Here is a 25,614-nt window from a genome sequence, read left to right on the forward strand (position 1 = left end):
TGAGATGGAGTCTCACTGTGTCACCCAGGCTGGACTATAGTGGTGTGATCTCAGCTCACTGCAACCTCCACCTCCCGGGTTCAAGTGATTCTCCTGCCTCAGCCTCCCAAGTAGGTGGGACTACAGGCACCCACCACCATGCCCAGCTAATTTTTGTACTATTATTATTTTTTTTTAGTAGAGACAGGGCTTCACCATGTTGATCAGGCTGGTCTTGAACTCCTGACCTCAGGTGATCCGCATGCCTTGGCCTCCCAAAATGCTGGGATTACAGGCATGTGCCACCACATCTGCCTGATTTTACTCATCTTCTATAAATACCTACTCTACAGATCCACCAGTCAACTACCAAGCAGCTTCCAAGCTTGGGGTTTTGCCATTGCCTGTAGTCCTAGGGCACAAATTTATTACAGAAAAGCCAACAGAGATACAATGGCAAACTCAGGGGGCATTAGATTAGTACACTAAGAAAAATGTAATCTTCAACAAAGACCATGGCCACAAATACACTTAGGCCCAATTCTGACTAGAAAACATGTAACATCTAAATCCACAGATATTCAAGGGAAGTAGCCTACCAATAGAGAAAGCTAGAGATAGAAGACAAGCACTATGGTAATTGGCATGCTCTGACATTATGTATTTTCTGCCTGAGAAAAATTGGGTAGTTTTAGGTGACAGATCACCTTTTATTTTGCAAGGGGGAAACTGGCACTTTCATGAGTCGTGTTAGGACCCATTTGTGCTTAATCTCAATGGAAGTCAATACTGAAAAGGAGGCCCGGGCTTCAGCTAAGATGTGAAATCCAAATTCTATGAAAATCAACAAATGCATTTCTTTTTTTAGGGAGAATTTTCCCAAAGGAACAGGAAGAAACAGTCTCTTATTTAACTGCTCAGAAAGGAGGCTTTAAAAAGATACTAGTTCCTTGGAGCCTGTCCTCTACAGATGAGAACCACTGCCTGGGAGGCAAGGAGAATTCTGAGGAGTTGCCAGACTCTAGTTCAGATACTTCCTCTAATCAGTCTGTGGCCAGGGGTGGGTTGACAGCCTCTTCTCAGGTATATCCTTTCCATCAAAAGTAGCCTGTTCTTTCCTCCCACTCCAACAGAGAAACTGCTTCCAACTAGTTCTGGGTCCAGACCTGTTTTCTAAACAGTAACTGCCTAGCTGGGAGGCTTAGCTCATACTGGAGACCACTTGTTTATTGTGAAAACAAGGCCAAGCTATTTGTCTAAGGCAAATCCCTTTGAGGGAGTTCTGGGGAGTAAATACAATTTATCTATGTCCATTGCTTCATTGGATGCTTGTCCTGCTTTACAGAGCTCTCTCTCCCAATAACTCAGCCCAGTCAAATTTTATCTCATATATTTATAAACAAGTTACAGAATGTTCTCTTGCAGCTGCCCTTGAATTGTCTTTTTACTTCAGGCTTAACTGATCCTCCCAAATGGATATCCAGAGCCAAGAAATACATATTGAGATTATCAGGACCAAGACAAATCTGGCTGAGATGGCCATTTATTGCCATTCATCCATTGATTCATCAAACACATTGTTGAGCATCTACTAAAAGCTACTGCATTCTAGGCACTAGGTGCTGGATGCTAGAGCTACAGAGATGAAAGATGCAGTCCCTGCCCTCAAGCTGTGCACAGCCAAATGGGAGGCTTCATGATGTAGTGGGGAAAATCACAGACTTAAAGTCAGACAGATGTGTGTTCTAATCTTTATCCTGCCTCTTATTAACTATGTAAATGTATGCAAAACCTCTCTAAAGTTTATCTTCCACATCTATATGATGGAAATAATAGTCCTACTTCACAAGCTTGATGTGAGAATTAAAGACATGTAGTACCTGGAACATAGTAAGCACTCAGCAGATGACATCTATGCTGTTGTTGTCATCATCATCCTGGGGACAGCCACATGAATTAACAATTACAATATTGCATGTGACATATGAGGATGGGAGAGGGTACTATAAGAACATAGTCTGCCATGGTGATGAGGAAGAAGACTTACAAGAGGAAGGGAATTGATACCAACTTGAGCCCAGAAGGATGAGTAGCAGAAAGTCAGGCCTGAGAAGGGCATTCTAAGAAGGCAGAACAATAGCACATACAAAAGCCTGGGGTGGGGAGGGAGAAACAGGCACTTTCAGGAAATTTCAAGTAGTTCATTGTCTCTGGATCCTGGGATATATGTAGGGAAGTGTTGGGAGGACTACCAAGGAAGGGAGGGACCATGCTGTCATCTTGGCAATGGCCACAGGGCCCTGCACTGCTGCTCTTTCTCTACTACCCTTCTGACCTAAATAACCAGATTGTTCCATGTCTCATAGAGACCATCTCTCTCCACCTTAGGCTTTACAGATATGGGCTGTTTATTTCCATTGTATGTTTCTTCCCATGCCAGCCACCATAGGTGTCATAAGGGAGGAGCAGGGCTCTTATGTATTCTTCAGGAGTTTCTGCCGAGAAGTGTGACCTGTACTCCAATGTCAGAGCAGGCTGTAAGTTTATTCAGCTTCATAAAGTGCTCTGTCAGGTAGGAGAGGGCTTTATGTCTAGTAAGAACGTGAAGAGAAAAATAAGTAACAACTGGTGTTCAACTACTGCAGAAACCATTCCTATGGCCAGAGTCTGTTTTCCTCAGTGATGGCTTTGACCTAGATACAGCTTGGAAGGAGAAGCTTTAAACTTGCTGCTGTGTCCTATAGGTAGGTTCAGTCAAATCAAGTTGACTGGCACTAATTGAGCATGTATCTTGTGTCTAGGACTCTGCCAGGCACTGCAGAGAAAGACTAAAGCAGTGGAGTGAGTCTCAAAGAGTTTACCTATTGAGTTCTGAATTCATGGTTACATAGCCAGTAGGCCCAGCAGAACTGGAAAGTGAGGTCTGCAGGACTCGAGTTCATACGCTTTCTGCTATGTTATGATGACCTTTTGGTATTAGGCACAGATAATTTGGTTCAGGGACAGCTAGGAAGTAAAGTACAAGCCATGGCCAATCACAACACTGTATGTCTTGTTCATTTAACATGAATGAGCCTGGCACAGTAGAAATCTTCATTCAATCAATGAAAGGAATATTGATTGGCCTTGCAAAGCATGAAGAGGTACAATATGACCAAGAATCTCTTGGCAAGCTCAGCTGACCCTGAAGGGGTCAAAGTTTGGGCTGTCATTCAACCCAGCTCTGGACATAGGAGAAACCTTAGTTAACCCTCACATTTGCCCTCAAAGTAAGTAAAATGGTCTCCAAGAAGCACTTGGACAGGAAGTCCAGTCTGTTACAGTGGGCTGTGGAGAACCAAAGGCAAGAAGTAGCTTTAGTTGAGAAGGTTTGTGGGCCATTCTGTTGCCTTCACTAGATTTGGTCACTGGTATCTGCGATTATGTATCGTGCCTTATTGGTGTTGGGGTTGGAGGATGAGGCAGAAACAGCACTAAGAGAGAGATTAGTGAAATTCACAGGCAAAAAACTTTGATGGATTAATGGAATCAACCTATATTAGTCTAGAAATGTCAAAGTCCTCTAAAGGACATTGTACCTTTAGATACAAAGATTACATTTTAGGCATCAGTGAGTGATACCTGTAACATCAAAAGAGAATCTACAACCCATTTGCTTTACCAAGGGACGAAGTAGAGATATGGCTTTAAATTCAGTCACTTTTAATGGCTGGAAGAGATAAACATGTATAGAGTTACATAGAATGGAAACTGGGACCCTCTCTATACATTAACAAGGAAAATTGGCCTTAGAAAAGGTAGCCTAAATGGAATGACTGCACTTCAGACCAAGAACACCAGCTGGCTTACTACAGGGATGTGGAAATAAGATTCTCACTGCCTCTATCTTTGTTTTACTACCTATGTAATGGGGATAATGATACTTCCCTTTACCTGTCTCACAGAATTGTTGAGAAGATGAATAATGCAGCATTTTAACATGCTTTGAGACCCTTGAGACATGGCTTTTGTAAGTGCTGGGTATGATATTACCATTATCATTATTACCTTATCACTTTATCTTTGCAGAAAATGATGCTTGGAAAAGCTTGCTGTCATTTTGATATCAATTTCTGGCCAACTTCTTCTTCCCTAATTTCTTTCCATGCTGATGGACATTAAGCCAATTTAACCATCCACTTAATCTCTCTAGTGTATCATGCACATCCTGACCTTCGATTCTCTGCTCACATCTTGTCCCCTGCATGCTCTTCCTCTTCATATTTCTAAATCCAGCCCTTTTCTCGAGCACTTGGGGAAGCTGGGAAGGCAAGGACCGAGTCTCCGAGTGCATCCCATTCAAGCCCAGTCAGGTTGGCAACTGCTAGACTTTGCATCAGGTCATTTTAAAGGTCATCAAACTGAAATATAACTTGTACACTCTTCAACTTGATTTTGATAGAGAATTATTTCCTCTGTCTTGCTTCTCTGTGCAACAGTCAGAATTGAAACTGTATATAACATGTACATTATTGCGACAATAATGGAGTGGCTTTGCAGTGACCAAACTTTAGAAGAATGGATGATCTTTTGGATGTGGGCAATAGCTGCTGCAAAGTGGAGAGGTTGTCTGAACTACCTTCTTCTTCCTGATGTTAGATAATACCTTGGTTTACATTAACTCAATAAGTTTGCAAGAGCCCATTTTATTCCAATGTAACTAAATCTCAACTTGAATTTATGAGCAATAAAGTAATCACATTAATAGAATAAAAGTTATCTCCTCAAAGCTAGCTTTTCAGTTACTATCGATGGACTTACCCCAAAATATCCCCCAGATTTCTATTTGACCCTTTCTACATTACACAGGCTTCAGTATGCAAAGTGATTCCCAAACAGCACACTTCAGGGTCCTGAGCCTGAGCTAACTGTCATCACACTATCCTTTATAGGATTTGTTTTTGTTCTGATTTCATGATTTGGAAACACGTACTCTGGCTATGTCCATGTGTCAATGACGCTTCTGCAGTTCATTGTCCTGCACACACTCTTGCTCCCTATGTTCCTTGTTTCCATGTGTTCCTTGTCCACATGGAGGGTGGAATAGTATGAGCTGCTGCAGGCAGCTTGGATGGTTTTTTTATTCCCTCAGAAGAAGTGACCTTTGAGTTAGTGTCCTAATGTTCTTATAAAAGGTGCCTTAAATTTGTCTATTGCATTTAGAGGAAACCTCCAGCCATTACCTAGAAGTGCTGAGAAAGGATCACTCAAGTCAGCTTTGTATTAAGGACAGATATAAAAGTGGTAGACCAGAATGAGACATAGAGAAGCTGGTCCTCTATCATGCTGTCCATCTATTAAAATCCTACTCTTCTCCCAAGATCCTTATCATCCCTAACTAAACCGATTTCCCTCACCTCTGTATTTCTGTACACTTAATACTCTTCTTGTGACATTTACCAAATTAGCTGTGTCACCAATAATTTAGCATTATGTTAATAATCAAGAAAACTTTGCATTTACCTGATGTTTTAAGGTAGATGAAGTTTCACAACACGTACTATTTCATTTGACCCTTACAACTTCTTAGAAAAAATTGTTACCTCTGTAAAACTTATTTTCTTCCTCTGTAGAAAGGAGTTATTTCACTCTTTCTTAAAAGAATTAGAAAATGTGTTTATTTTGTCATTCTGGGAAAAAAATACTTATTCAAATTAAGCCTTGCAAAATCACGTAATCAAATAATGCTCTTAGGGTCATTGTGAGGAGTAAATGAGCTAAGGGATGTGAAAACTGATTTGTGAAATGCAAAGGCACATCCAGATGCAGAACCACAAAGGCCCTAAGGTTTCTGGTGTTTGCGACTGGGTGCCAAAACAGAGATTTGAAGCAATACATGACAGGGAGAAGATTTACCTGTTCTAAATCTTCTAGATTTAGAATCTAGAAGATAGATGAACCCTAATCTATCAGAAGAGTATCTGATATGGCATTTATCTGTATAACTGGTCAAACTTAGGGGCTGGTGCTCAGGGAAAAATGTCAGTCCTAGTAGGTGTGAAAGTCAATGGAATGTAGGCAGTAAGTGAAGGCAGGAGTGTGAATAACACCAATGGAAGAGAATGCAGTATGAGAAGAAGCCCAAGAGACCCCTTGGGATGGAGTCTCTTGGGAAAGGAAAGGAGTTGGCTGAGGAGAAGCTGAAATGGCAAGAAAAGCAAAGGAAGAAATTCCAAGTTGGATACTAGATGTCAAATGAAAGGAAATGAAATTTTGGATTAGAAGCTTAAGAGGCCATTGGGAACTTTCAATATTCTAGTGGGTTGAGGAGTGAAAGGGACATGAGAAAATGGAAACAGTTAGTGGAAAGTTTGCACTGCAGGCTGTCCTTTTGAAAAAATTGGTGACGAAAGGAAACAGAAGATTGGATAGTAGCTTTGGGAAGAAAGAAATAGGACCAAGGAAATGAAAGAAAGAATAATATATAAGGCTTAATAATTATTTATGTCAAATATCAAACACATATCACTTATAGTATGCCAGGCACTGTTCTAAGTAGTTTATGAAAATTAATTCCATCCTCATCACTACCCTATGAAACAGTTATTATTATTATCCCCATTTTACAGATGAGGAAACTGAGGCATAGAGTGGTTAAGTAAATTTCCCAAAGCCACATAGCAACAACAGAACTGGTAATTAAACTACAGGCAATCTAGTTCAAGAGTCCAGGTTTTAATTCATTTACCTTTCCTTTTATAATAATTTTGTAGTAGCCAAACCGTTGAGGAAGACGTATCAAGACTTTTTCTTATTTTTAATGAGAAAGATTTCAACTCACTTGGATACTAAGAAGAAGCCAGCACCCTAAGAGATGAATAAGAATTTCTGGGTAATAAAGACAATAAGATCCCAGAGCATATGAGTGGCTATGGTGGGAAAGTGTAAATAAAGCAGTTAGTCTTGGGCAAGAATTAGTAATAATTCTCTCTTAAACAGGAGAAAGATGGTGAAAATAGAGATTTAATTCTGAGGTTTTGAGAAGGAAAGTTGAGCAAATTCATCCAAGATGGATGCTTGTAAAGTTTCTGCTGAGAGATATTGGAGGAGTGGTTCAGGGCTTGAGTAGAAAAAGCTGTAGCTTACTAAAATGGAATGAGGAGTCAGCTTTTACCAAATTGCACTGAGAGCTGACTGAGGCCACCTGGTATGATTACTAAACACCTCCTGTATTCAAAGCAATATGCTGGGATCTTAGCCTCCATTTGTCACAGCTTTTAATCAGTTGAGAAAGATATAGAAGAAGCACATAGAAGAAACAATGGAAGACAAGATCAAATATCACTTGTGTGGCTTAATGCTTTTCATGGAGCTCAGAGAAGGGAGCGGTCAGAGGAGTTGGGGAAAGGCTGTAGCTTGAGCTGGTCCTTAAAGATCAGGAGAATTTGGGGGATAGCATTGAAGGCACAATTTTTGGTGGTGGAGAAAGTGAGAGGAATAGAAGAATCGAAGGAAGAGAGGCAGGCATTAAGAGGTACTATTGGGGCCAGGCACAGTGGCCCATGCTGTGAGGCAGCATTTTGGGAGGCCAAGGCAGGAGCATGGCTGGAGGCCAGGAGTTTGAGACCAGCCTGGGCAACATAGTGAGACCCCCCATCTCTTATTTAATAAACAAAAGGAGGCACTCTTGGTAAAAGCACAGGGACTAGGGGCCAGGAGAGCAGTAATAATTCAGGCCAAAAGATAATCCTACCCGGTGACCCACACCTGATTTGGATCCCCTCAGACCCCACCATCAGTCTTGTTAGCTACTTCATCCCTGCCTTGCTTTTCTCCATAGCAATAATCACTTCCTAATACACCATATTAAAATTATTTTATTTATATTTCCTAGAATGTAGGCACTGTGAGGGCAGGAATAATTGTTTGAATCACTAGTGTATCTCCTAGGTCTACATCAAGTTTGACTTATAAAAGGCTCTCAGTAAAGATTTGCTTAAACAAATACAGCAGCAGTGTCAGGGGTTACCTGGGGTCCCTCCAGCATAGGCTCAGGGATTTTTGGCTCACAACCTGCTGTGAAGAAAAGCCTGACCTAGACAGAAGTGACAGCCTGCTTCTCAAACAGAAGCTCTTTAATACCCAGGTGACAATAAAGCTCTCAAAAATTAAAGGCAAGGAAGGGTTCCCCTAGAACTGGGGACTGAGGAAGGCTTCCCTGAGGAAGTGGGGGAGAAAGTGTTTAAGAACTGGTAGATTTTAAGCTAATTGATCAGAATGATTTAAGTCCTTACTAAGGGCTTTACAGGGGCTGCATCAGCCCCGCTAAAAGGGACAGTTCGTTCCAGAGTCCTCTCGGGGAAGGAGCATTTCCTCAGATCTTGGTTCAGGTAACAAGGGCCCCTTGTATTTTTACCAGTTCTTAAAGACTGTCCAATAGGGAAAAAATAATTTTTGCTTCACACATTCAAGTTTAAAATTGGCCTCAAAGTAGGAAACAAAGCACATATTGCTCAGAGGCCAAGAGTTACACGTCTGAGCAGTGCCCAGTGATGGAGTTGATCCGTGGTTGGTATTGCCATTGTTCAGAAAGCATTCACAGTGATCATGGGTCTGGGCCCTGTGCCCATCTCGAGCTGCCGGTTCCTTCAGGCATTAGCAGAGTCATATAAATGAATCGGCCCCTCTGTGAAGGGGTAATTCCATTTTCCTGTTTGGTAAAATGAGTATGAGAGTCCTCACTTCCTCTCGATAGCCCCACGTCTGCAGAAGGAAGGAGATCTGCTCTCACCTGTGAACACCTTGTGTTCCATAAAAAGAGAACATTTGCTGTTAGTCAGTGGTACTGCTGTTTTGAAAGCCTATTGGCTACTTGTCAGGAGAGGTCATTTGTCAGGAGAGGTGAGGTGGCAATTTTCTGAGAACCTTGGCATATGCCTGCAATTTCCTAGGGAGAGGCCTGTTGGCTTTTAATTTTCTTCCCCCAGAGAAAACCAGAAAGGTCCCCACCCCCCAACTTTGTAAAATACCCAGAAGGAAAGACTCAGTAAGAAGCCTCTGACTGCCTGCTAGGAAAAGGGTAGGCAGATGGGGAAAACCTGGTTATACCTGTCAACCCAGCCTCCTCAGCTGAAGTGGCAGTCATGAAGAGAAATGCCCCTCCCTCCAGCCAGAATGCGCTTGGTGACAATTTCCCATTGAGAAGAGAGGCAGCTGGGACTTCAGCCAAACTCCCTGAAGCCAGGGCAGCTCTGCAAGAACTGGGTGCCTGCTTGAGCTCTAGTCTCAGTCAGGGTTGATATAACACAGTGCTGGAGGGCTAGACTTTGATACCTGTCTCAGGATGCTCCCTGGCAAAGGCTTGCATGTGTCATTGTCACCTGACTGATGAGTAAGGCGAAAGTGTCAAACTCCAGTCCAGAAGACTGATGTGGCAGTGTTTGGCTGAGGCAGCGCTGGAGAGTCAGTCTAGCCCCAGGATCAACAGAGGGACTTAGGTTTCTCACCCCATTCTCCTCCCACTCTCCCTCACTTCCTCACCTCCTGCAGTAGACACAAACTCTGCTGAAGAGGCAGAATTACATGGTGAGGACTGATCTATACAAACAATACCTGGGTTCCAACCAGCTCCACCACTTGGTAGCTGTTTGTTTTTTGGCAAATTACTTAACTTTTTTTTTTTTTTTTGAGACAGAGTCTCACTCTGTCACCCAGGCTGGAGTGCAATGGCGCGATCTCGGCTCACTGTAACATCTGCCTCCTGGGTTCAAGTGATTCTCCTGTCTCAGCCTCCCGAGTAGCTGGTATTACAGGCACCTGCCACCAAGCCCGGCTAATTTTTTTATTTTTAGTAGAGACGGGGTTTCACCATGTTGGCTAGGCTGGTCTCGAACTCCTGACCTCAGGTGATCTGCCCGCCTCGGCCTCCCAATGTGCTGGGATTACAGGCGTGAGCCACCGTGCCTGGCCTACTTAAGTTTTATGTGCTTTAATTTCCTTAAATCCATCTGTAATAGAAGGATGAAAATAATGATACCTACTCCAAGTTCTAAGAGAATTAAAACAATGATCACATGCACAGTGAATAGTGCCTGGCACAGGGGCTGTACTCGATAAATGGCAGTATTAGGTAATAACAATGATACTCCTTGCAGCTCTCTGAAGGTTGCAGCTGCAGGCTGAGCCTGGCGGAAGCAGCGTGGAATATCAAGTTGCTAAAGAAAGTTGTTTAGCAACTTTCATGGGCCAACCCTTCCCCTTCCTTGATCTTGAGAAAATTTTAGTACTTTTGTGTCTTTATAAAACTCAGAATTGTTCTCTGACATTGTAGCTATCTCACCTCACCTCACCCAGTTTATAAAGCTACAGTTGCCTTGGCCATACTGCTGCCCACCCCCACAACACACAGACAACACTCCCCAGGAGGCAGGATTCATTTGGTCGCTTTCCTTTTAGCTTCTCTGGCCTTTAAATTATATTTCCAGGGAATTTGGCGAAAAAAATCAATAACCACCCCAAAAACCCAGGTACCAAATCTGTTTTCTCCATCTGTGACTTAGCATCTCAGAAAACGGAGGCCTCCATATGATGTGGCCATGAGGCCAAAAGTTAATTCACATTTCCAGACTGCCCACATTTCTAATAATTCACATTTGCAGCCCTCTGCTGCAAGATTGCCCTGTACCAAGCCCTTTCAAAACCTCTATCACCAACTTGGGTGAGGGATGGGTTGAAGAATATCATAAAGCAGTGGAAGCAACTTGAGAGCCATGTTCTGCTGTGGAGGCTGGGTGCGTAGTAGATAGAACAGTTAAAAGTCGACTCCAGTGCTTCTGGGATATCAGTGTGCCTCTAAATCCCCTGGAGAACGCTTTAAAACATAGTATCCTGGGTCTCACCCCAGAGGTGGAGATTCAGTAGATCTGGGATGTAGCCTGAGAAGTTGCATTTATAACAAGTTCCTAGGGAAATGGGGAGGATGCTGCCAGGGGGGCACATTTTGAGAACCACTCATTTACACAAACTCAAGGGATTCCCCAGCTTCTCTCTAGCCACCCAAAGTCACTGGTTTCTTGTTACTCTTTAATTCTTTTGTGCAGCAGAGCAGCACAGCAAATAATGCTGCCATTAGGAGAGCAGGCTCTGGGGCCAGACTACCGGGGTTTGAATCTTGGCCTTATTTTACAAGCTGTGTGATCCTGGCCAAATTATTTAACCTCTCTGTGCTCCAGATTCCTCACAAAAACACATAGTGATATTTTTTGACTGCTTACTCTGCACTAGGCATAGTTCCAACGTATTTACTATTAATTTTTTGATTCCTATAAGACTAAGAGGTAGGTGCTATTATCCCCAATTTACAGATGAAGGAATTGAGGCACATCGAGGGATAATAATAGTAAACACTTTATTATTGTGTAGATTAAATGAAATAATCCATGCTAAATTTTAATTTGAGCTTGTAAGAATGTTATTTACACTTACTACGGAAGCAAAGATTGGAAGGTCCTCTCCTTTCTTTTGAAAACTTTAAGGATTTTTCTAAGAGGATGAACCATTGTACTTCCATCTGAGTCCTATGGACAGGATCTAGCAATCACATCTCATATCCTCTCCCCCATTTAAGTTCTCCCACAAGAGAAGGGTTTCTCCCTTGCAGACTTTCTGTCTCCAGAGAGCTGCCACAGTTCTAAGGGCCCCAGGGCATGTGTGGGTGGAGCAGTGGGAATTGGGGAGGCATCCAGGAGGAAGTCTGCTTGAAAGCAATGGTGTGTGTTTGCCTGGTTAAGCAGGGAGTCCTGTATGAGACCTGACAGGGGCAGCTCACAAGAATGCAGGCAGCTTGCAAGCTCACTAGACCAAAAGAGGAAAGAAGGAGAGGAGAGAAAATACCCGGAGCCCCAGAGCTGCGCCAGCACATTCCAGCATGGTTGACACTTGCTGATGGCCTTTGTTTTTCTAGCAGAGCTAGCGAGTAGGGGATAGATACCCGGGCATTGCTTTTTCTGACCTTGACACATTTTAAGCTTTCTTTTCCAGATCAGGACAGAAGGCTTTCTAAAGTAAACCTAGGTTGAATGTGAATACTAACTGGTATTTAATCACCATCATTAAATACCATCAGAGGAGTGAAAAACTGCTGTTTAAATCTTTAGAACTTTCTAGCTATAAGTAAAACATTCTGATATGCAGAGAGTCATCATTCAATTCTAACCAGTTATGCTGGCTGCTGAACCTCCTGTCTGTTCCTACACCCTGCCATGTCCTGGGATTAACTAATATCTTCCATGCCCTTGGGATGTCACCTCCCCCAGATGGTTCTTTGATTCCCTTTCCCAACCTTATCTCTCACCGGGGCTGGATTAGGTGTTGATCCCAGATGCTCTAATAGCCCCTGTTCTTACCATATTATTTCATGATGGCTTGTTTAGTTGTCTGCTTCTTCTATTCAACAAGAAGTTGTAAGCTTCTTATTCATTTGATTTCCCAATGCCAAGCACAGTGCCAGGCAGATAATAGGCAACCACTAAATCTTCACTGATAACTATTTTGTGCATACTGTTCTGTAGCAGGACGAGCCACAGACAAAACTCCTCAGACACCAAGTTGAAGAAGGAAGGGGTTTATTTGGCTGGGGGCATCGACAAAACTCCTGTCTCAAGAGCTGAGCTCCCTGAGTGAGCAATTCCTGTCCCTTTTAAGGGCTCACAACTCTAAGGGGGTGTGTGTGAGAGGGTGGTGATCGATTGAGCAAGGAGGGGGTATGTGACTGGGGGCTGCATGCACCAGTAATTAGATCAGAACAAAACAGGATAGGGATTTTCACAGTGCTTTTCTGTACAATGTCTGTAATCTATAGATAACATAACCGATTAGGTCAGGGGTCAATCTTTAACTACCAGGCCCAGGGTGTGGCGCCGGGCTGTCTGCTTGTGGATTTCATTTGTGTCTTTTAGTTTTTACTTTTTCTTTCTCTGGAGGCAGAAATTGGGCATAAGACAATATGAGGGGTGGTCTCCTCCCTTACTCCCACCCAGCCTTTGCTATCCTGCTAAGTTCTGTGGACCCTCCATTCCTCAAAGACCTGATTCCCACACTCACAGAGAACAGTAAAAGCAGAAACTGTGAGGCATTCTGCTTAGTTAGTGGTAAACCCTGGGGTGACAAACGTTTGACATGTTCCAGCTTAAACTAGGGGTAAATGGATTGAGTGAACAAATGGGAGGTGACTGCCCAGTGTGAATTGGTCCAGAGTGATGGATAGATGAGAGGTGTGTCTAAGCAGAGACAGAAGAGCACAGGCTTACACAGAAGGCCTCAATAATCCACTTGATGCCTTTCTAGATACCTAGTTCCTCCCATGGTAACAATTCTGATGACAGAGCAGATGCTCTGGAAGACCAGCTTTCCAGCAAGCCTTTACCATACTGATGAAGGCATTAGCAATGCCATAGACTGGCTAAGCCTGGTGTTATAGGACTCGCCACCTCCAAGGGGTGAGTTATATTCTGGCCTAAATCTGAGCCTTAAAGATGTGGCTTGGATTCTGCTGGCAGACATACTTCTCTGTACCCACTTCTCAGTCCTCATCATTGCAGACTTTTCTTCTCTCATCAGTTAGTCCCAAATTATATCCTTGGTCATAAGGGAACCAGGAGGAAAAGGTATATGGGTGCAACTTGTTAATGAAGAACCAAATTATGTAAAATATTTTAAAGGGGTTTATTCTGAGTCAATATGAGTGATGACTGCCCAGGGAGAAACACAAACCCAAGAAGCCTTGAGTAAGTGGTCCCAAGGCAGTCAGATTACATTTTGGTTTTATATATTTCAGGGAGGCAGGAGTTACAGGAAAGACATACATCAATACATGGAAGAGATACGTTAGTTCCACCTGAAAAAGCAAGATATCTTGAAGTGGGAAGGGGGGTGCTTATAGGTTACAGGTGAATTTAGAGATGCTTTAATTTATAATTGGTTAAAGGAGTAATGTTCCATCTACAACTTGAAGTCAATAAAAAGGAATGTTTTAAGTTAAGATTAGGAAGCTCTGTAGCCAGATTGATAGTCTGTAGGCATGACTTAACCCTTGTCTTCTATGACCTTAGTCTTGTGTATACTTTGGCATCTTATTGCCAGCTTGTTTTGTTAGCCTTATGATCTCTGTTTTAACAGTAATGCTGGTCAGTTGTGCCTAAACTCCAAAAGGGAGGGAGTATAACAAGGTAGGTCCAACCTTTCTTGCTGTCATGGACAGGAACTAAGTTTTTAAGATTTCTCTGGGGTCCCCATGGCCAAGAGAGGGTTCAGTTGGTGGAGAACTTAGGATTTTAAGTTTACAAACTGGACGGATACCTCAAAGGGCATCTATTAATAGATCAGCAGGATCCCTTTTTGGTAGGAGACAGGCAATGAAGATAATGTTCAGGGTCTGGAAGGCCTATTAGTTTGCCCTGGGTAGGATACAGTTGGGGCTCAGAAAACAATACCCCAGAATGAGGGCCTCAGAAACAGCCTCAGGAGCAAAAGGTTTTCTTTGACCTGCTGCTGCCCTCTTGTCTCCCAGCCTGCTTTCTCCCCTGAGACTAATGATAGAAACCAGAATCCCTCTTCACCAGTGTGGGTCAGGGACACCAGAGGGCTTTTTCCCTAAAGCTAGCCATAAAAACTAAAAATATTACTCTAACTTTTCCTCTTTCTGTGTAAAAACTGTCCATAAAGAAATTGTCTGACTTACCTTGTTTGACTGTAGGTCATAAGACCCCCGATTGCAGAGAGGGCTCTGCCCCAAACTCAGAAGGAAGGAGTGCATGCTCAGAGGCTAAGAAGAATCAGGCAGAGAGGCCTTGCTGGTTTTCCCCACTCAGTCTGCTAGCATTAGATCATACCTATTTTGTCCAATCATATTTCTACACAGCTCTCCATACTTTGTTGAACTAAGCATAAAAATGAACCATTTCCCCTTTATCTTTCAGTCTTCAGTCTGAAGGCTCCTGAGTATACATGTTAAATAAGTTTACCTGCCTTTTCTCCAATTAATCTGCCTTTTGTGAGTTGATTTTTTTAGTGAATCTCTGGCCCCTACAGTACCTATGCATACAGCTGGTGCAGAGGACCCCATGATTTTAGTGCTGTCCTTGGTGACTGATTGCTGTCTGTCCATAGTTCAACGTGTTTCAGATTCTGCCTTTGTTGCTTTTGTGTGCACGTAGTCTTCTTAACATGAATATAGGCTTTTGGTGCTTCCTTTGTATTTTAGCACAGTTATAGGAACTTGGGGTGAAAGGAGGAGGAGAGACAATGCTTATTGAAATTATATAAAAATCAAGAAAGGCATTGGGGACAGAGCTTCAGTCCCGTCTATTGCCTTTCCAATCTAAGACTAAATTTAGTGTTCTGATTTTATTGACTTTATAAACTTCTAAATGAACGTTTGTGCAAAACCTCTATGGTACAGAAACAGGCTACAACAAAAACATGAGTTGTAATCTATTATGAAAGCTCATACATTTTTCCTGAGGATGCTAGGAAGCTCAAGTGTCCACCATCAGGGAGAATCCCCTCTTACCCCCATGTCCCAAACACTCTAAGCCTACAAAGTTAAGCCAGACCAGAGCTACACCCTTATTTTGGAATAAAATTTGGCTCTACCCAAGCATCACCCTTCAGTGAGCAATGGAGGCCAGATTCAACAAGACAGTACAAGGAAATCTCATCCCTGGGACAAGTTCTTTTTTTTCCCACAAACATTAAAACTAGCTGAGAGATCTGGCATAGCAAAGTGGGTGATCTTTCTAGCATTCAAGAAGAAATAACTAAAGGAAGATAGATTGGTTGTCTTCAAATATTTGAAAATTTGTTGTTACTGGAGGGGAGTGGCTGGCTCTGTATTATTACTACAGGGGAGAAGTAGAAGAGTGGAAGCATAAAGAGGTTGATTTCACCTAGGCATGAGAAACAACTTTCTTTATTTTATTTATTTATTTATTTGAGATGGAGTTTTGTTCTTGTCACCCAGGCTAGAGTGCAATGGTGCAATCTCAGCTCATTGCAACCTCCACCTCCCAGGTTCAAGCAATTCTGCCTCAGCCTCCCAAGTAGGTGGGATTACAGGTGCCCACAACCACGCCTGGCTAATTTTTATATTTTTAGTAGAGATGGGGTTTTGCCATGTTGGCCAGGCTGGTCTCAAACTCCTGACCTCAGGTGATTCACCCACCTTGACCTCCCAAAGTGCTGGGATTACAGATGTGAGCTGTACCCCACCCAGCCAAGAAACAACTTTCTGTCAATTCCAGCTATCTGAAATGCAACAGTCTGCTTTTGGGGGTAATGAGCTTCCTGACACTGAAGGCATTTTCAAAATATTTAATTTACTTTCTTAAATAAGTGATATATACAACACAATGATATTCAAAAGGAACAAAAAGTTATATTATGAAAATTTCACCTCCTTCCCACCTCTTTTTCCTAAACATTTCTTTTTCTTCTGAAGAGACAATCTTTATTACCTGGCATTTGGTCAAAGGCCAGACAACTCTCTGTGAAGAATATTATAAGTGGTCCTCGGCTTCTGGCATTGGACAAAATTACTTCTGGCGACCTTCCAACTCTTGAATCTCCTTCTTTAAATTTGCAGGCTATCATCCTTAAGGTTCTAGAACAAAATACAAATTCACTGTGCAAGGGTTGGGCTGAGGACTTATAACTTGACAGTGGTAATGTTGGGCTAGTTCTAGGCAGCCCTTATGGCAACAGGCAGCTTGCAACATGACACAAGACAAATATCTGAGAGAAAATGAATTTAGACCTCTGGGCAAAGCTTTTAGGAATCCTTTTGCCAAATGTAGTCCTCCCACCCACCCATTTGAAGTCAAAGACAGGAATAGAACTGCAGGGTGATTGGGAAGCAGGAACAAGAGTTGGAGAAGGAGTTTAGGAAGGAAGGGAGAAGACAGGATGGGGATGGAGTGGAATGGAACAGTGATGGTGCTGCCAGAGACTGCTGAAGGTTCTAACAGCGGTGACTGGACAATGGCCTTTCAGATTGCCCTTTGGAAAACCCCACGTGCTCTTCTTGTTCCTTATTCCTGGCTATCTCCTGCCTTCTCCAGATTTCTCAAATGCCTCTAAAGCCCTCTGTCATATTACCTATAAAGCATGATTTATTCCCCTGACACACAGAACCACATGTAACTTCATAAATGGAGTCTCTTTTTTATGTATCTTGGAGAATTCAAAGGCATTTTTTACCCTGGAGGTAATCTCAAGCCTCTGTTTCTGACAGATGAGTTTGGTTGCAGCCTTCAAGGGTATTCAGATCTCACAAATCCAGGTGGCATCTGTCCTATTTCAGGAGCTTGGCTACTTCCACAGCACAAATGGAGGAAAGTGAAAAGGAGAAGGGCTTTCAAGTAGGACTCAAGACTGACCTTCAATAGAAGGTACAAGAGGCCATCTTGCATAGCTCTGGTTCAGCTTTTTAGAGGGAAAACAAATAATAAAATCATTTTATTACCATGATTGTTTCAATGGCCATTATTCATTTTAAAGGCCAAGAAGTCAGTATTTATAAAATGTAAATTGAAGAAAAAAATGTCTAGACATATTTTTGTGTCAGCAATAACAAAGTACATGACAAGCAGAATCAAAAAGTCATGAAGGATTTTCTTATTCAAGACAGTTTTGCAAGATATCTCAAGGAACAGAGTGTTATAGAGTTCTATGCTTGGAAGCGGGTTTGGCGTGAGTTTTATAAGCATCTCCTCACCTGTAAAGCACTTATGAACACTCTGTTCAAGAACCTTGGCCAAGGAGATTTCTGGAAGTAGAGCTGGGCTGGGGCTGGAGTTGTGAGCATTATCCATGTCACTTGAGACAACATTGTGCCATAGAAACACCACGTCTACTGAAGACAATGGTGGTATCAAGGATAAAAGTAATGCTATGAAGAGCTAATATATTTAAGTACCTACCACAGAAACATTTGCTGGGTACTCAGCACATATGGTATGTTCTTAGTTTTGCCTCAACACTCATAAGATAAGGAATCATTGCAACCTTGTTTTGCAGATTAAGAAACTGAGGCTCAGAGAGGTCAAGCTACTTTCCCAAGGTCACACAGCCAGCAAGTGAAGGAGCCAAGGTACAAATGCAGACTTCTTGACTTCTCAGATGCTGCTAACTCCTATGGTAAACTATGAGGAGCCAACCTAGGAGAAAAGAAGAAAACACAGTAGAATGATTTCACAGAATGAGCTTAGGTAAGAAGAAAGGGAACAATTAGAAAAGTGAATAGTAGGAAAAACAAGAGTGGGACCAAGTGACATGCAAAAAGTAGACTGTGGTGAGTGATGTGGAACTAAATGTGTAAATGGACAAATAGGCTGAGACCTGCCTTTTATTTGATGTTTGTGTGGTAGAGTCAGTATGAGCCTTAGAGGAACCCTGCTGGCATGGCTATCATCTCGTACCCCCAGCAAGGCTCCCCACTCCAGGACAGGGCAGACCTGGAGAAGGAAGTATATGTGCTTCACGGGTAACCTGGGCCCCAGGTTCAATCCTGCAACCTATAACCAGAACCCCGTGTGTCTGGCTCTGAATCTGTCCAGAGTGTATTGTGAAGAGGATGTATTGGCTTAAAGGAGTCACACTGGGCTGAAAATGTGTATCTCTAAGGAACATATCACAGCATACTCATCTCAAGCATTCATGTATAGGAAACCCTATTAACTTAGCAGCATGAGAAGTGGAGAAACTTTTATCAAAAACTATGTGAATGATGTAAATTGTGGGAGAATGGAAATAACTGTCTACTTGTCTTGGTGAACAATGCTTATTGCCAAACATATGTAAACTAAAAATAAAATCCTAAACCACCCCCCTTCCCCACCAACTGAGCAGCTCCCCTCTTGGTCAAAGGGACCCCAGAGAAACCTTAAAAACTGGGAGTGCCTAAACTCCAAACTGTTGTGCCTAGATTCCAAAAGGGAGAGAGTATAAGGGAGAATCCAACGTGCCTGGTTCTACTCTCTCCCTTTTGGAGTTTAGGTACAACAACTGACCAGCATTAATGTTAAAATAAATATCATCAGACTGACAAAACAAACTAGTAATAAGATACCAAATTACAAACAAGACTAAGGCCATAGAAGGCAAGGGCTAAGTCATGCTTACAAACAATAAATGTTGCCAAACATATCATATTGTGACTAACTCTGACGTAGCATTCATAACTTAATTCCTTTCTGCTAACTCCAAGCTTTTAGACAAATTTTTGTTCCTTTAATTGCAGATTATAGAATCTCTGAATCCACCTATGACTTGTAAGCCCTTGCTTCAAGATATCCCACCTTTTCGGGCTGAACCAATATATACTTTCCAGGTATCGATTTATGCTTTTGCCTGTAACTCCTACTACCTCCTTGAAATGTATAAAACCAATCTGTAATTTAACCACCTCAGGACCAAACTTGTTGGGTTTGTGTTTTTCCTTGGGCTGTGGTCATTCATACTGGCTCAGAATTAATATTTTAAAAATATTTTACAGACTTTAGTTTTTCTATTAACACACACAAAAAGTATTCCTGGTGTATCACAAATAAGCATTTCAGTACAGTGATTAGAAATAACCTTCTTTGATCTAATCTCCACTATTACAAAGATCTTAAATTGGTAACTGTGACTTGAGCACATTCAAACCTGGATTTGAGTTTTTCCCTTGTTCAGGAGAACCTCAGTCCTGTTGGAGAGGGTTTATGCATGCTAAGGTTTCTTTCTCCTTTGCTTAGAGGAAGAGGTGCAGCATGCAGAGGAAGGGTCTACACGTACTTCTTCAATTTTTCATACTAGGTTAGAGGCAGAAAATTATTTCAGCCTTTGGTAGTTCCCACAGGACATCACCTATATGCTTTTCTAAGCATGAAGCTTTATTACACTGTCAAATTTCTGTTCCCAAGCCAACTCTGAGTATCCCTACTTCCCTTTGAGGGCTAAATACATTGAAACCACTCAGTACTGACTTGCTTTTGAATACAGAGAGCCAAGCTCTGGTGTGCTGGAGTTGATTCCTACTGGTTATGAAAGTGATGAAAGTGATTGTTAACTTTTCCAAAATTTTGTGAGTTGGTTGTTAAGCTGTTGGTAGCTTGAAATTGGTCATGCTGGAAGATTTATACCACAGAAATTGGTGAATGATACAATTGAAGGCACTTAAAAAAAAAAAAGGTAAGAGGCCATGATTTAGCTATGTGCAATGGCTCACACCTGTAATCCCAACACTTCGGGAGGCTGAGATGGGCAGATCACCTGAGGTCAGGAGTTTGAGACCAGCCGGGCCAACATTGTGAAACGCTGTCTGTACTAAAAATACAAAAATTAGCCAGGTGTGGTTGTGGGTGCCTGTAATCCCAGCTACTTGGGAGGCTGAGGAAGAAGAATTGCTTGAATCCAGGAGGTGGATGTTGCAGTGAGCCAAGATCACGCCGTTGCACTCCAGCCTGGGCGACAAGAGTGAAACTGTCTCAAAAAAAAAAAAAAAAACTTGTTGAGAATCTACTAAGCGACAGACCGTATAGTAGGTATAAGAGCTATAGAGGTAGATATATGATCTTTGGACTTTGGACTAGAAGAGATTTCATTAACTTTGAAATGTTCCCTGACCATTCTTTTGCCTACTGCTGGGAAAGGTGAATAGCTTTGAAGCTATTCCCACTTGAGACTGAAATATTCTGAAGTCTCTCCCACTTGCCATGATCAAATATCCCAAGAAAGGCATTTCAGAAGTTTAAATCCAATTAGTCTCAAAGCAAAATCTTTAGAAATGGCAGAAGAAAATGATGGAAAAGTCCCTAACTCTTCAGACATCTTATTTCCCTCCTAATTCTTATTCTAGTTTTTTGGGGGTTTTTTCATGCCAAAGAAATGAACACTGGGTAATACCCTTGGCTAATTTAGGGCATTTTCTTTTGCTGGTGCCTTTCAGATTCCTGGGAATCAGTACACAGGGAATTCGTAAATGTTATTTATTATATGTTCATGCCACTTACCATTGTTCAATATATGACTTTCTCTTAAGCTTGCCCCCTCTCCCATTTTTGATTCCATAGTTCTGTGTCCAGAATGAAAAATGCCAAAGGGAAAAAGAGACTGACTTGGGTTATATGACCCTAGAACTACCCTGTTGGCTGGAACTGGAATCTGACCTCCTTGTTCTGCCACTGATCTGCTGAATGACCTTAGCTATCACTTTCAGAATCAATGTGTGATGGGATGGTATTTCCACTAAGAAGGGTATTTAAAGAATTAACTGGAGCCCTCTATCACACTTAGAAAAAGTAAAGGCAATTGGGTATTACTAATCAGGTGCTGAGCTAGTTCAATAGACAGGCTTCACATTGTGTAGATTATGGAAAGCCTTGGATCTCTTAGCGCTAAGAACCATAATCAGCTTAAAAGGACCTGAATTGGTGAATGCTCAGAATTTCCTGTTGAGGATCAGAGTTGGTGCTGCAGTTGCTTGCAGGAAATAAAGCAGGATTAGGTAGCGGCATCAAAGACCTGAGTCACTGGAGACTGTGACTCCTGACATGTCCTTAAGCAGAACTTGAAACTGAAAAAAAATGGAGTGAATCCCAGGCTTCAAATGTAAGGATTCAGGAGTGAGTTGAGAGGTGGGGGAATTGCAGATTTTTCTGTATTTATTTATTTTCTTTTGGGTTTTAATTCTTCCTTTGCTGATCCTTATAGGATAATTCATTTTAAAACCTCATTTTAAAGTCTGCTCATTTTTAAGCCTCCTTCTTTTAAATAGTTAGCCATTTTTAAAATTCCAAGCACTTTTTAGAATACCTGCTCTGTGATACAGGCTGGGGATACACTGGAGAAAAAGATGCCACATCTTCTCCCAAAGGAGCACATAGTCCACGGGGGAGGAAGAGGAGGAAAGTATGTCAGCAGAGCATGATAAGGAACATGATGCAGCAGATCACAGGAAAGTAAGAGCTTATGGGAAGAGTCCCTAAGCCAAGCTGATTATATTAGGGGGCGCTTCCTGGAAGAGCTGATATCTGGTCTATTTTAGGGACAAATTGATATCAGCCAGGTGAATGAGTGGGAAAGAATAGTTCGAGTAGAAGGAAGAATATGTACAGAGATATAAAAGAGGAAGGCAATTCAGAGAGCTCCAAGTAAAGCTGGAGCTTAGGGTTTGATCTGGGAGGAGTTGCAGGGGAAGAGTAAGCAGAGGCTAGCCCTGGAATGTACCTGTAGGCCATACTAAAGGACAGTTTATCCAGGGGGAAAATGTACAGCTATTCAAGTATTTTGAGCAGGACTTATTAGAATTGTGATTTAGAAAACATTTTTTGAAAATAATAGTATGATTAGTTAATATTTATTGAGTGCTTATATTCTAGGTATATTTTAAGCACTTTTCTTGATAAAATGCATTTCAGTCTCACAACAGCCTTGCTCAAAGCCATAAGGAAGCAGTAAGTTTTGGGCCAGGATACAAACCCAGTCAGGCTACAACCAGCGACCCTGCTTTTAGCCACTAAGCTGTAAATGTATCTTACCTTGTTGTTTCTCAGTGACAAATACTAATTCTCATTGCTTATCTTTTCCTTATTGTTTTTGAATTTTAAGCCAGTATACTCTAGCAATTCTCATGTACAAAAAAGAGATCCGACTTTGTAAAAACCCCCAGATTTTATTGTAAAGCCTAGGGGGCTTATTAATTGGAAAGAATGAGCAGAAAATTCCGTACTTACTGGACATTTGTTTTTGCCTTTCTGAGGCAGTTGTGTGGTCGCTCAATGAAGATAACTCTGAAAGGCACTTCTCTTTGTTTAATTCTGAGCTTTGCTTAGAATTTATAAGAATCCCTATTCTGGGTTCCGTTTCTGGATCCCAGAATGAATTGTTCCTCTTTTAGAAGCCTAGGAGAAAGAAACTTTATCTTCTGTATCTCATTTGGAGCCAGTTTTTTGGATTCAAATTCCCAGTTAACAAGGAGCCCAGCTGAGAAAAATCAAATCAGAGTTAAATGAGGGATAGTTAAAAAAATAAAAAGAAATATATCTTTCATTTATAGAGGACAAATCTTATGCCTTTAGGAAGTCCCAGATTGTGCAGAACTCCTGAGATATGTTCACAAACATCAAATCTTACTTTTATTCAGTCAATCAACTAAATATTATGAAACAGCTGTTATGTGCCAGCTATGAGATAGGGACGTAGAGATAGCAAACATGCTAACTAGAGATAAAGAAATGATTAAGTCATGGTTTCTCCCCTCAGGCCTAATGGAGGATCTCAGAATCGCTAATATTTCAATGCAGGTATTTGTCATCTTCATTTCTCTGTATACCTCCATCTCCCCCGTGACTCTCGCCACATGAATCCTTTGACTTGCAAGCAATCCTAAAACATTCCTACTCCTGAAATCCTGCAATTTTGGACAGCCATTCTCATCCAGGGAGAGGAAAGATGGCTCCTAACTTGGACCAGCTGGCTGAGCCAGTTTGTCACCAATCCATCACTTCTTCCTACTTTCCCATTTGACTAACAAATGACTAGGCATACTTCAGCCTGTGTTGTTGTTGTAGGACTATTTGGGAGATATTGTACTGTGGCCATTTTCTAAAGGGAAATGGGAATGTTCTCATTTCAAGCCATCTGGAAAGAATTACTATTACTTTAAGCATTGAAAACAGAAATATCTCTAAAAGAAATATCATTCAAGGCCAGGCACAATTGCCCACATCTGTAATCCCAGCACTTTGGGAGTCTGAGGCAGGAGGCTTGCATGAGCCCAGGAATTTGAGACCAGCCTGGGCAACATAGTGAGACCTTATCTCTCCAAAAAAAAATAAATAAATCAAATTAGCTGGGTGTGGTGGTGTGCACCTGTAGTCCCAGGTGCTAGGGAGGCTGAGGTAGGAGGATTGCTTGAGTCTGGAAAATGGAGGCTCTGGGGAGCTCTGATTGCACCACTGCACTCCAGACTCCAGCTTGGGCAACAAAGTGAGGGAAGGAAAGAAGGAAGGAAGGAAGGAAGGAAGGAAGGAAGGAAGGAAGGAAGGAAGGAAGGAAGGAAGGAAAGAAGGGAGGGAGGGAGGGAGGAGGAGGGAGAGAAAGAAAGAAAGAAAGAGAAAGAAGACAGAAAGAAGAAAGAAAGAAAGAGAGAGAAAGAAAGAAAGAGAGAGAAAGAAAGAAAAAGAAAGAAAGAAAGAAAGAAAGAAAGAAAGAAAGAAAGAAAAGAAACATCAATCCTTTAGAGAATTCTGAAAAGCCCAGCTCTTTGACCACAAGCCAACCCCATTCCTTCTCCAAACATACCAATTCCTCCTTAGGAAGGTATAAGTTATGAGACCCCAAATGCAATGGGTGAAGATCAGTTATCATGGAAATGAAGCTAGGGTGTGAGTAGTTCATTCAGTCTCATACCCCCTTTCTAACCAGACACTGATCTAGGGAAAGAGCTGAGCAGACTGCCAAGGAGCTAAAGGAACAATCTGTGATCAGACAGTCCCAGATCAAAGAGCTTTGCCCTCTCAGTATTTTTCAGGAGAGCCTATCTTTCTCATTCTTGAATGACGGAGGACATGGAGAACTATGAGGAAGTGAGGTTTGGAGTGAATTTTACATAAACTCCATTAACCACTTTCTCCTGTTTTTTTTTCTTCTTCTCTCTTTCTCTCTACCTACTCCTCTTGTTTCCTACTTCATACTGCCCATCTCCAATAATATCATGCCTCTTTTCCATACTCCCAAGAGTCGACAAACCAGTTACTCAACTATCATCCTCACTTCTGTAGTCATCACTAACCCCAAGTGACAGGTCAACCCTCTGAACTGGAGAGACAGGATGTGCCTTTTACAAAGAAAATTAGGGCAGTCTTCTCAAAGAGAGATGCCAATCTCAGCTGTTCCTAAATATACCATTGCATTCAAACTTCCTAAGGATATCATTGACAGCATTTTTGTGTAGTGCACCAGTTGTTGACACCTTGATTTTACAGATATAAAGTTTAATCATATTTGTTTCACCTGTATTGGTACAACACAGTATCAGGCCATAATGAGTGTATATGGTATTACTTGCTCAGCCCTACCCACTTACTTTGAAAACTATGTCTCTCCTTCCACAGTATTTCGTCCTTATGGAGTTCCTATTTAGTCCCATCTGAATGATTATAATCGATTACTTGATGGTAGGGCACACTTTCAAGTTGGGTCTGGTGCCTTCTAGATCTTTGGGCTTGAGATCACAAGCAGCCAAAAACTGTAAGGCATAAATCTTGGAAGATGTCCATAGTCTCATTTTTCTATGAGGAAATAGTCTGCAATAGGAGAAAGAAAAAGACAACATCTAAAGACAACAAAGAAAAAAGATGGAGATAGAATCCTCACCATATTAGGTCCCTGGCTGCAATGGTTCCTGGGGTCTGCTGCATTCCTGCCCTTCTTGTGGGTTGGTTGCTCTGGGAGAAAAGCAGGATCCTTCAAGTTCACTTCCATTTTTTCTTGAAGTATTAAGGTATGAATTGAATTTCTGTCACTTGGAACCAAAAGGATTCTAACTATTTCCTGGTACATAGCAGGAACTTTGTAAATGTTTGCTGAATGATGAATGAGTGGTTTTTCAGTGTCCAA

At 41.8% G+C, this 25,614-nt stretch overlaps 1 protein-coding gene and 1 long non-coding RNA gene across 2 annotated transcripts in view; both read left to right on the plus strand.

Annotated features, from left to right (window-relative positions):
- Positions 1–25,614, plus strand: part of PIGC (phosphatidylinositol glycan anchor biosynthesis class C) — a 91,824-nt gene that overhangs the window by 24,018 nt on the left and 42,192 nt on the right. The gene's annotated exons all lie outside the window — the stretch shown is intronic.
- LOC129138054 (uncharacterized) overlaps positions 18,031–25,614 on the plus strand; it is a 38,156-nt gene continuing 30,572 nt past the window's right edge. Inside the window, exons 1-2 of the long non-coding RNA XR_008540992.2 lie at positions 18,031–18,221; positions 19,253–19,342. This is a non-coding gene — a long non-coding RNA (uncharacterized LOC129138054). The remainder of the gene's footprint in view (positions 18,222–19,252; positions 19,343–25,614) is intronic.

Source organism: Pan troglodytes, chromosome 1 (assembly GCF_028858775.2).
Source record: "Pan troglodytes isolate AG18354 chromosome 1, NHGRI_mPanTro3-v2.0_pri, whole genome shotgun sequence".
In the NCBI taxonomy this organism is placed as follows: domain Eukaryota; kingdom Metazoa; phylum Chordata; class Mammalia; order Primates; family Hominidae; genus Pan; species Pan troglodytes.